Source organism: Tympanuchus pallidicinctus, unplaced genomic scaffold, assembly GCF_026119805.1.
Source record: "Tympanuchus pallidicinctus isolate F22 unplaced genomic scaffold, pur_lepc_1.0 scaffold5, whole genome shotgun sequence".
Classification (NCBI taxonomy): domain Eukaryota; kingdom Metazoa; phylum Chordata; class Aves; order Galliformes; family Phasianidae; genus Tympanuchus; species Tympanuchus pallidicinctus.
The window spans coordinates 34,299,473-34,310,226 of record NW_026294769.1 but is presented as its reverse complement, the minus strand read 5'-3'; positions in this window follow the sequence as shown (position 1 = coordinate 34,310,226).

Below are 10,754 nucleotides of genomic sequence, written 5' to 3'. Positions count from 1 at the left end.
AATAAGCAAACACTACAAACAGATAATTAAGCAATATGTGAAAAAAAAATGGTGAAAGTTCTTTGCATGAGGTGTCTCCCATGAGGTAGGAAACTGGATTTTTAATACATGATTAGGCAATGGCAGTAAACAAGCAGGCAGTTTAAAGAAGTTTTTTCAATCATTTATATGGAGCTTATCTAATTTTGTGACCATGTTCTCTACAGCAACCAACACTTTGTTTTACTGCTGACTTACTGTGTTCAGGCAATACAGCTATCCCTTATTTTACTTAAGAGTTGAGTCTGTATCTTACGTTACAGAATAAAAGAACTATGTGCCACATCATACTTCTAAAACCAATACAAACAGTAGGAAATAATGGAGAATTAATGGAAATGAATTAATAAAGGATAGTGCAACTTATTTAAATAGATAGTGTGTGTATGGGAACTGCTGAGTCACGGCCTGAACCTCTGATCACCTGAGGTGAGCCATGAGTCAGCCAGAGGAGCACAGGTGAAGGCAATTCACCTGTGCTGCTGGAAGGGGTGGAGCCTGGCTCCACTCCTGCTAGACCTATTTAAGAGCTGGCTACCAGAGGGGAAGGATCTCATCTAGAGATCCCTCCTTCTGGTGTTTTGTGGGTGAGCCCAGCATAAGGGTAAGCCTTCCATTTTTTCTCTTTTGTTATCATAGTCTACTTTGCCTAACTCTTGTTTATTTTGTGATTGTAATATCTTAATATCCATTGATTATATACTTGGTGAGCCAGGCAGGCCAAATATACTAAAACTTACATCATGTCTTTTCTTTGGAATTTCTATAAATGGGTCAAGGGGGAGAACAATACTCTTCTAGAGAAAATGATTCCAGGGTAGATCCCAGGATTTGGGGGATCCCCCTATTATGAGTTAGCTGCTATCATTGAAAAATGGGCATTATGAAAAAAAACACATTATGGGCAATATCTCCCCATATCACATGGAGGACTACTTTCAAGGACTTAGCAAGGATGTGCTCATCACTAAAGAAAGGCAACTGGCTGCCTCCATGGTGGTATGGCCACTATTAAGTGCCTTAAATCATGCGGATATAAGAAATGATATTTTAGAGACTGAAAATCAACTTTTGAAAGATTGCATTGAAAAACTGGAGCATGAACTTGGCATTTTAACAGGGAAGAAGCCAATTCTACATCTTCCTGTAGGCCAAGTTTGTAACATTTCAATAAATGATGACCAGACCTCTGAATCAACAGACTTCGTTGATCAGGAAAATAAAACATCTAAATTAGATCTTGAATATCCAATTCTGACTGATCAACTAGAAGTCCATCCTGTTGTAATCCAGAAAACAAAAAAAGTGCAGGACAGACCTGCAGGGGTGCCTCCTGATCAGTGGCCCCCTGCCCAGACTCATTTACGTGTAACGGCCCGGCCATACGGAGCAACAGAATTAATGGATTTAGTACAGCGATTTAGGCAGAAGCCTAGAGAAAGTGTGCCAGCTTGGTTATTAAGACTGTGGGATTCTGGGGCAGAAAGTGTCTTGGTGAATGGCGCAGAAATTGGCCACCATGACTGTCCATCCTGCTCTCAGACAGAGGCTATATGTGGGTAATCAATATCATGATGAAAACCATTCTATACTAGAATGGTTAATGGCGGCTTGCTGAATGGTATGGCTGAATAAATCGGACAGATCTTTACATACAGGCATGTGGTCCTCCATGGAGGACCTTCAAAATTATATCCATGAACTGGGTGTAAGAGAGGCTATCTATGAAGACACATTTGATGGCCCTGATATGGTTAAATTTTCAGCAGGGATGAGAGACTTAATTTTACAGCAAGCTCCCTCCCATCTCTACGGCGCCCTAGTCTCCATATTAAATCTCCTTGTAGCCTCAGAAGCCGTAGTCCAGCAGGCTGCCCAGTTAGTTGCCGACTTGGGAGGAACAGAACGCCTGCGGACTAGGCACAATATTTGGCTATTAGAAGAAGCAGAGGTCCTGCCGGTAAATAAAACCAAAATGCCGGCTACTCGAGCTCCTCGATCAGGACCCATAAGGGTATCCTGAAAACAAATGCTTAATGACTTAATTTGGGCTGGGGTCCAAATTGCTAAGACTGACTGCCAGCCCAACCATGTCCTTCTCCAGCTCTGGAAACAACTAAAGGACAATCAAAAATTCCAGAATTACCCTAAGAAATCAAGGGTGAGGGTTATAGAGAGGGTACCAACAACAACGTGGAATCTAGAAGATTTTATTGTTCCAAATAGGAAAAAAAAAAGCCACCTCAGGTGTCTTGGACCACAATGCCTGAGCCACCAGAAGCAAAAGAATTGGCCATAGCACAATTCATGGTGTGACAAGGGATGTTAGTCCCCGTAGGGCCTCCAGATGGGACCGGAGGCCCTGTGTAGAATTAACGATTTATTGGTTCTGGAAAAATATTCAGAGAGTTACGGCATTGGTAGACACAGGAGCAGAAACATCAATTATTTATGGAAATCCAAGGAAATTTGATGGGGACAGAGTGATGATTGGTGGCTTTGGGGGACAGACTATTCCTGTCACCCAAACATGGTTAAAAGTGGGGGTTGGGCGTCTCCCACCCCGGGATTACAAGATGTCTATTGCCCCAGTCCAAGAATACATTCTGGGCGTAGATATTCTATGGGATCTGGCTCTCCAAACAACTGTGGGAGAGTTCAGACTTCGACAAAGATGTGTCAGTATCCAGGCGGTGCAGGCAATATTAAGAGGCCATGCGAAACATGAGCCTGTTTGCCTGCCGAAACCGTGTCGGATTACTAATGTTAGACAGTATAGACTCCCGGGTGGGCAAGATGAAATATCGAGAACGGTGCAGGAATTAGAAAAAGTGGGTATTATAAGATCTGCACACAGCCCATATAACTCCCCCATATGGCCAGTGCGAAAGTCGGATGGCACACGGAGGATGACAGTAGATTACAGAGAATTAAGTAAGGTCACGCTACCTATTCATGCAGCTGTACCCAGTATTGCCTCCATAAACCTAATGGACACATTGAGTAGGGAGATAAAAACATATCATTGTGTCCTAGATCTAGCAAATGCATTCTTCAGTATCCCAATTGCTAAGGAATCGCAAGATCAGTTTGCGTTTACGTGGGGAGGCAGACACTGGACCTTTCAGGTCCTGCCACAGGGGTACGTGCATTCACCAATGTATTGTCAGAATCAAGTGGCGCGTGACCTGGCTGATTGGAGAAAACCTGATGATGTTAACCTGTATCATTATATTGATGATCTCCTGCTGACATCCGACTCACTGGATGCAGTAGGACAGGCAGCAGATTCACTAACCGCCTATTTACAACAGACTGGATGGGCCATCAATCCCCAAAAGGTGCAAGGTCCAGGCCTGTCTGTAAAATTCCTGGGGGTGGTTTGGTCGGGAAAGACCCAAGTGCTACCCAGTGCTGTTATAGATAAGGTTCAGGCGTTCCCAGTCCCTACAACATCAAAGCAGCTGCAAGAGTTTCTAGGTATATTGAGTTACTGGCGTTCCTTTATACCTCACCTAATGCAGCTGCTAAGGCCACTGTACAGACTCACAAAAAAGGGGCAGCTATGGGACTGGGGAAAAACCGAACAGGATGCTTTCTAACAAGCGTAACTGGCAGTTAAACAAGCCCAGGCATTGGGTATATTCCTCCCAGCTGAGTTGGATGTTCATGTTACTCAAGATGGCTTCAGTTGGGGCCTGTGGCAACGCCGGAGCTCTGTTTGTACCCCCATTGGTTTCTGGTCTCAGGTTTGGCACAGAGCAGAAGAAAGATACAGTATGATTGAAAAACAGTTATTGGCTGCCTATTCGGCATTACAGGCAGTAGAGCCAATAACTCAAACAGCTGAAGTTATAGTTAAGACCACTCTGCCAATTCAGGGGTGGATGAAAGATCTGACCCACCTTCCTAAGACAAGGGTGGCCCAAGCACAAATAGTGGCACTATGGGTCACCTACCTCAGCCAAAGGACAAGTCTGTCTTCATCACCCTTGAAAGAAGAACTCCAGAAGATCCTAGGCTCGGTTACGTATCACAGTGATGCACCAAAGAAATACTGGTCGCTCCACCAGCGAAGAGTCCCGTTCAGGAGGGAAAATATCCTATCCCTGAAGATGCCTGGGACAGAGGTGGGTCCAGCAAGGGCAACCCGAGCAAGTGGAGAGCAATATCATACCATCCTTCTACCGAGACAATCTGGTTTGACAAGGGGGATGGTCAGAGCAGCCAATGGGCAGAACTGTAAGCTGTGTGGATGGTTATAACCAAGGAACCCGGTGATGGTATCCTGAACATCTGCACAGATTGTTGGGCTGTGTATGGGGGCTCACTCTTTGGATTGCACAGTGGGCCACCCAGGAATGGACTATCCACTCCTGACCGATCTGGGGCAAAGACATGTGGTTAGATATATGGAATACGGTCAAACACAGGACTGTACATGTCTACCATGTTTCTGGTCATCAGCCCCTTCAGTCACCTGGAAATGATGAAGCTGACACACTGGCCCGAGTTCAATGGATTGAGAATTCACCATCTGAGAACATTGCCCGCAGGTTACATCAGAAGCTACAGCATGCTGGACAAAAGACAATGTGGGCAGCTGCTAAAGCATGGGGACTGCCCATACAGCTATCTGATATTGTCCAGGCATGCCAGGATTGTGATGCTTGCTCCAAGATGAGACCAAGATCGTTGCCCAAAACAACAGCCCATCTTGCTAGGGGACACAATCCTCTCCAGTGATGGCAGGTCAATTACATCTGGGCCCTTCCTTGTTCTGAAGGGGCAAGATATGCCCTGACCTGTGTCGACACTGCAAGTGGGCTGCTGCAGGCCTATCCAGTACTGAAAGCAAACCAGGCATATACCATCAAGGCACTCACTAAACTGATGTCTGCCTACAGGACACCTCAAGTCATCGAGAGCGACCAAGGGACTCATTTTACTGGTGCAATGATACAGCGCTGGGCAGAAGAAAATAACATCTAATGGTGATTCCACCTGCCTTATAATCCAACAGGAGCAGGCCTCATTGAACCTTATAACGGTATTCTTAAGGCTGCCCTGAAGACAGACTCCCAGTCCCTGCAGGGATGGACGAAAAGACTGTATGAATCCTTGGGGGACCTGAATGAAAGACCTCAAGGCGGCAGACCCAGTGCCCTGAGAATGTTGCAGATGACATGGGCCACCCCGCTTAGGATCCAAATTATGGGCACTGATCATCAGGTAAGACCCCACATTGGTAACAAAAATAATCTTCTGCTCCCTACCCCTGAGAATTTAGATCTGGGTACCCATAAAATAAAATGGCCCTGGAAGGTGCAGGTAGGACCCAAGTGGTGTGGCCTACTTGCACCTTTGGGAAGACTATTGAAGGTGGGAGGCTCAGTAGTCCCTCCAGTAATAGGTACATGGCCTACTGATATTGTGGTCAATACTCCGATCTTTATCGCTAAAGGGATCCCCATCATGTCCCTGTGGCAGATCAGGACACCTCCTTTGGTGCCTGATATCGTTATGCAGCCGCAGATATCTGGCCAGAAGGTGTGGTACAGGCGGCCAGGATGTGCCCCAGTACAGGTGGAAGTGTTGACCCAGGATAGAAATACGGCCTGTATCTTGCCCTGGAGAGCAGACCTTCCCCCCTCCTGGTACCTCTGAAACATCTGTATTACTGCCTGTGAGTCTGTGAGCCTTCAGGACCACCAGAAGGAACAAAATGCCATCAAGCGTTCCAGTGTTGCTGTCAGATCACGTACAACACCCGGTGATGGTCTGCATGGGACTGATGGAACATAGGACGGACCTGCACCTCAGGACCTCATGCCTCCAGTCACATCATCGAGCACTGGCCCATAGAAGAACATGGACATTCACTGATCATCACTCATCTTGAATTGTACCAACACATGTTGCGATAAAACCGTATAAGCATCGCGATATACCGGATCTCTGTATTAAGGAAAGCTTACCCTTTAGTTAACCTGATCATTGGTTCATGCCGTGAAGGGGTGGAGTGTATGGGAACTGCTGAGTCACGGCCTGAACCTCTGATCACCTGAGGCGAGCCATGAGTCAGCCAGAGGAGCAGAGGTGAAGGCAATTCACCTGTGCTGCCGAAAGGGATGGAGCCAGGCTCCACCCCTCCTAGACCTATTTAAGAGCTGGCTACAAGAGGGGAAGGATCTCTTCTGGAGATCACCTCTTCTGGTGTTTTGTGGGTGAGCCCAGCATAAGGGTAAGCCTTCCATTTATTTTCTTTTGTTATCACAGTCTGCTTCACCTAACTCTTGTTTATTTTGTGATTGTAATATCTTAATATCCATTGATTACACAGTATGCATTTTCAGATGAATAAAAAGAGTGGCAGTTTTAAATTGTACATTTATTCTACAATTACGAAGACCTATAACAGCCAAAAGTAACTCGTGTTCTCTCTTGATACAGTCAGGGGCCTGTGGATTACAAGGATGTTGTTTACATTTTCAGTTTAACCTGCAAGTAGAGTCCAGTGTCCTGACTAGAAGCTCTATATTTGAGGAAAAAAAAACATTAAACACAAAGAAGAAGGAACAGGTCTTTAGCACGTTGGTTTTTTTTTTTTTGTTTTTTTTTTTTTTATATACAGTTCTTTGCCTTTAAACATGTTTTACAACTTTTATGGGTGCTAAGCTATCTAATAAGCCCTAGTAAATATGAGACACCTGCAAAATCTAGGCTTTTACTAGTCATTTAAATTTCTTTCTCCGCAGACCCACACATTCCCATGCTGTAGTACAAGAAATTACAAGGAAAGACATTAGAAATCAATGTGGAGGTTGCTACAGATCTACTGCAGTGACCAGGAAGATCTCCAGCACCAGACAGGTGGGCAGCAATGCAGAGTAGGCTACACATTCCCTTGAAGAGGCACTGTCTTTTTATGTCTGCACCATCAAAGGTGGGCATTACTGTAGCACATATAGTAATAATAATCCTGCAGTTTGTATCTTGTGGCTTTATTGCAGAATAACGAATGTTCATCAGGCATTTTCCAGCGCAGACAGAAGGCCACACCTGCTTACTAAAGCTATATCTGGGGATAATAATGCTGGGCAGAGATACTGGGAAAAAAAATGAGTATGGGAGAGCACTAAAATATCTTTCTATCTTTGCACATGCTCTTTATGACGTCAGAGCAACTTAAATTCGTGGTAAACTGTAAAGAACCACTTAAAAGTCAAAATAATAGCTCTATATGGACAAAGATTTTCTAGCATTTTTGGTGGCTACTTTTATACTTGGCCAGTTTTGTTGTTCTATACTTCAGCACAGACACTTTGATAATTTTGCTATCTGTACAGTGCAGTGAGCAACTGAGAGTCAGGGCTGCTTGTTGACATTTAGGTGAAACCTGACTGACTGAGTTTCAATGTGAACTTAGATGAGATCAATTAATTAAATAATCTTGAAAATTGCTGGCTGTTTGTAGAGCATTATGTACTTCACTTAGCAGTGCTTACAGATCTGCTTCTGAAAAGCGGGATGATGTTCACGTGGTCCATCATTCTCAGATAGCTGGATGTTCCTTGTTCTGTCTCAGACTTCATGTGTTATCTTGCACAAATCTGTTCCACTTTTTTCAGTTAATTTCACGAGAGGGGATAACACTGCAAAACTACCATGTTAGTTGATGAGGTACAAGCACCAGTAAAGATAAGAGCAGTCAGATAAACCTAGGAGATAAGAGACCCTCAATCAAATCTAAGGTATTTCAAGTCAGACACCTAAGTATGCCAAGTTACACAACTCTAACGTTTACAAATCTTGCAGGAGCCATGAGGAAATAACATAAAGTGAAAATTATAATAGATTCCACCTTCTTACAGAGGAGCAAATGTGACATGTTTGCTTTGACGAGGAGTTATCAAGAAAAGGAAATAAACCTTCCATTTCCTCCCACTGCTTAGTTAAATGTAAATTTAAAAAGCAACTTAAAAAAACAACCAGATGAAACTCAGGTGTACAGCATTTCACACTCTACTGCCCATTGCCACTTCAGGTGTACTTTAACTGCTATCTTGTCATTTATGTAAGAAAACTGTCTTTTGTAAGCAAGGTAATTTCTTTCACAAGATTACACCTCTTCCCCTGCACTAGAACCTGAACTACACCTGACGTGTTTTCTCACAATCATGTTTTATGAGTGGGCTTACACTGAGAAACTAACTGTGACCAGTGTGCACCCCAAAGCAACTGTAGCTGGCCATATCGTACTGCAGCTCCAGGAGCACACTCTAGGGATGTGAGAGCCTTCGCTAGGGGAACCTCTCTCTTCATTCCAGAGGCCTGAGGCAACTTCAAAGCTTATAAGACCACAGGGACGAGGCGTACCTGGACTTGACACCTCATCACTGCAGCAGCTAAGCCGTTAGCTGGGTGGATGGCGAAAGCGCAGCTCCGTGAAGCGCGAAGTCAGAATCAGCATCAGCCTCATTGCTCCTAGCACAGACAGCAACAGTCCTCAGATGCCCCCTGGTGATTTCCAGCTGCACTGCAACTCTTTCATCTTGACCTATGAAGAATATTTTTAGGGAAGGAGAGGAATCGCAAAGAAAGAGTTTGCATGGCTATGTTGCGCTTTGTGTCCCACTGGGAAGTGGGGAGCACTCGCTTCTCCCTCGGTAGACACAGTCCCGAAGATAAAACGCACAGGTACAGCTTTACATTTGAGGCTTCAAAGCATATCAGAAACATTCTTGCTGGGATTATTCCAATCCACAATAAAGTCTCTTAACCCCTAAACCATTTAAGATGTATTACGCTTTATGAAATATTTGAGTAGAAATATCCTACAACTAAAAGTATCAAGGAGTGCAAGCACTGACTAAATCAGCATTCTTAAGTACTATGCTCAGAGACAACCTGAAAATATTCAGTGCCCTCTTGTGGCTTACGTTAAGAAAGAAGAAAAAATCATAAAAGGAACTACTGAACAGTCTTACAGCTGAGGTGGCACATCCATCACATCTTCCACAACACTGGTGCCACAAACATGACCCTGGAGAAAGGCCTGTTGAAAGACCCAGAGCATGTGAGGAGAGGCTGAGAGCTGGGACTGTTCAGCCAATGGAAGAGGAGGCTGAGGGGTCCCAGCTAAGTCTATCTGCTGGGATAGAGCCAGGCTCTTTGTAGTGGTGCCTACTGCCAGACTAAGAGGCAATGGGCACAACCTGGAACACAGGATGTTCCCTCAGAGCATCAGGAGCACTTCATAGAATCACAGAATTGTAGGGGTTGGAAGGGACCTCCAGAGATCATCGAGTCCAACCCCCCTGCCAAAGCAGGTTCCCTATAGCAGGTCACACAGGTAGGCATCCAGGCAGGTCTTGAACATATCCAGAGAAGGAGACTCCACCACCTCCCTGGGCAGCCTGTTCCAGTGCTCCGTCACCTCACTGTAAAGAAGTTCTTGTGCACATTTGTGCGGAACTTCCTATGCCGCAGTTTCCAGCCGTTTCCCCTTGTCCTGTCTCCACTCACCACTGAAAACAGTCCGGCCTCGCCATTCTGCCCCCCACACCTTAGATATTTATAGACCTGGATCAGGTCCCCTCTCAGTCTTCTTTTCTCAAGGCTGAACAGACCCAGTTCACTCAGCCTTTCCTCATAGGAGAGATGCTCCAGGCCCTTCACCATCTTCGTGGCCCTACGCTGGACTCTTTCCAAGAGATCCCTGTCTTTTTTGTACTGGGGAGCCCAGAACTGGACACAGTACTCCAGATGAGGCCTTAGCAGGGCAGAGTAGAGGGGGAGGATCACCTCCCTCGACCTGCTGGCCACGCTCTTTTTAATGCACCCCAGGATGCCATTGGCCCTTTTGGCCACAAGGGCACACTGCTGGCTCATGGCCAACCTGTCATCCACCAGGACACCCAGGTCGCTTTCCGCAGAGCTCCCCTCCAGCAGCTCATCCCCCAACCTGTACTGGTGCATGCAATTATTCCTCCCCAGATGCAAGACTCTACACTTGCTTTTGTTAAACCTCATCCGGTTTTTTTCTGCCCAGCTCTCCAGCCTATCCAGGTCTTGCTGAATGGCAGCACAGCCTTCAGGCGTGTCAGCCAATCCTCCCAATTTCGTATCATCAGCAAACTTGCTGAGAGTGGCCACCATCCCCTCATCAAGGTCATTGATGAAGATGTTGAACAAGACCGGACCCAGCACAGACCCCTGAGGAACACCGCTGCTTACAGGCCTCCAACCGGACTCTGAACCACCAACAATGACCCTCTGTGCTCTGCCAGTCAGCCGGTTTGCAACCCACCTCACTGTCCACTCATCTATCCCACACTTCCATTAGTGTATAGACACTTCAGGGAAGCAGCATTCCCCTGCCACACTCCATCCCTTCAAACTCCACCCTCATCAACAATCAAGTTCTCTTTTGAACCTGGAACTACCTGCACAACCTCAGCAGCCCTCATTTTGTCCTCTTTCCCCTTCTTACCTAGTTTAAAGACCTTCTGTGCTGTGCAGGTGACGGAGCGCTGGCACAGGCTGCCCACAGGCTGTGTGTGGGCTCTGCTCCTCAGAGACCTTCAGCAGCTGCCTGGATGTGGGCCTGGGCTCCTGCTCCGGTGTCCCTGATGGAGCAGGGGCTGAGCCCAGAGAACCCTGCCAGCCTCAGCCATTCTGAGGAAAAAGCCACTGACTTCTTTTTGCCTTTG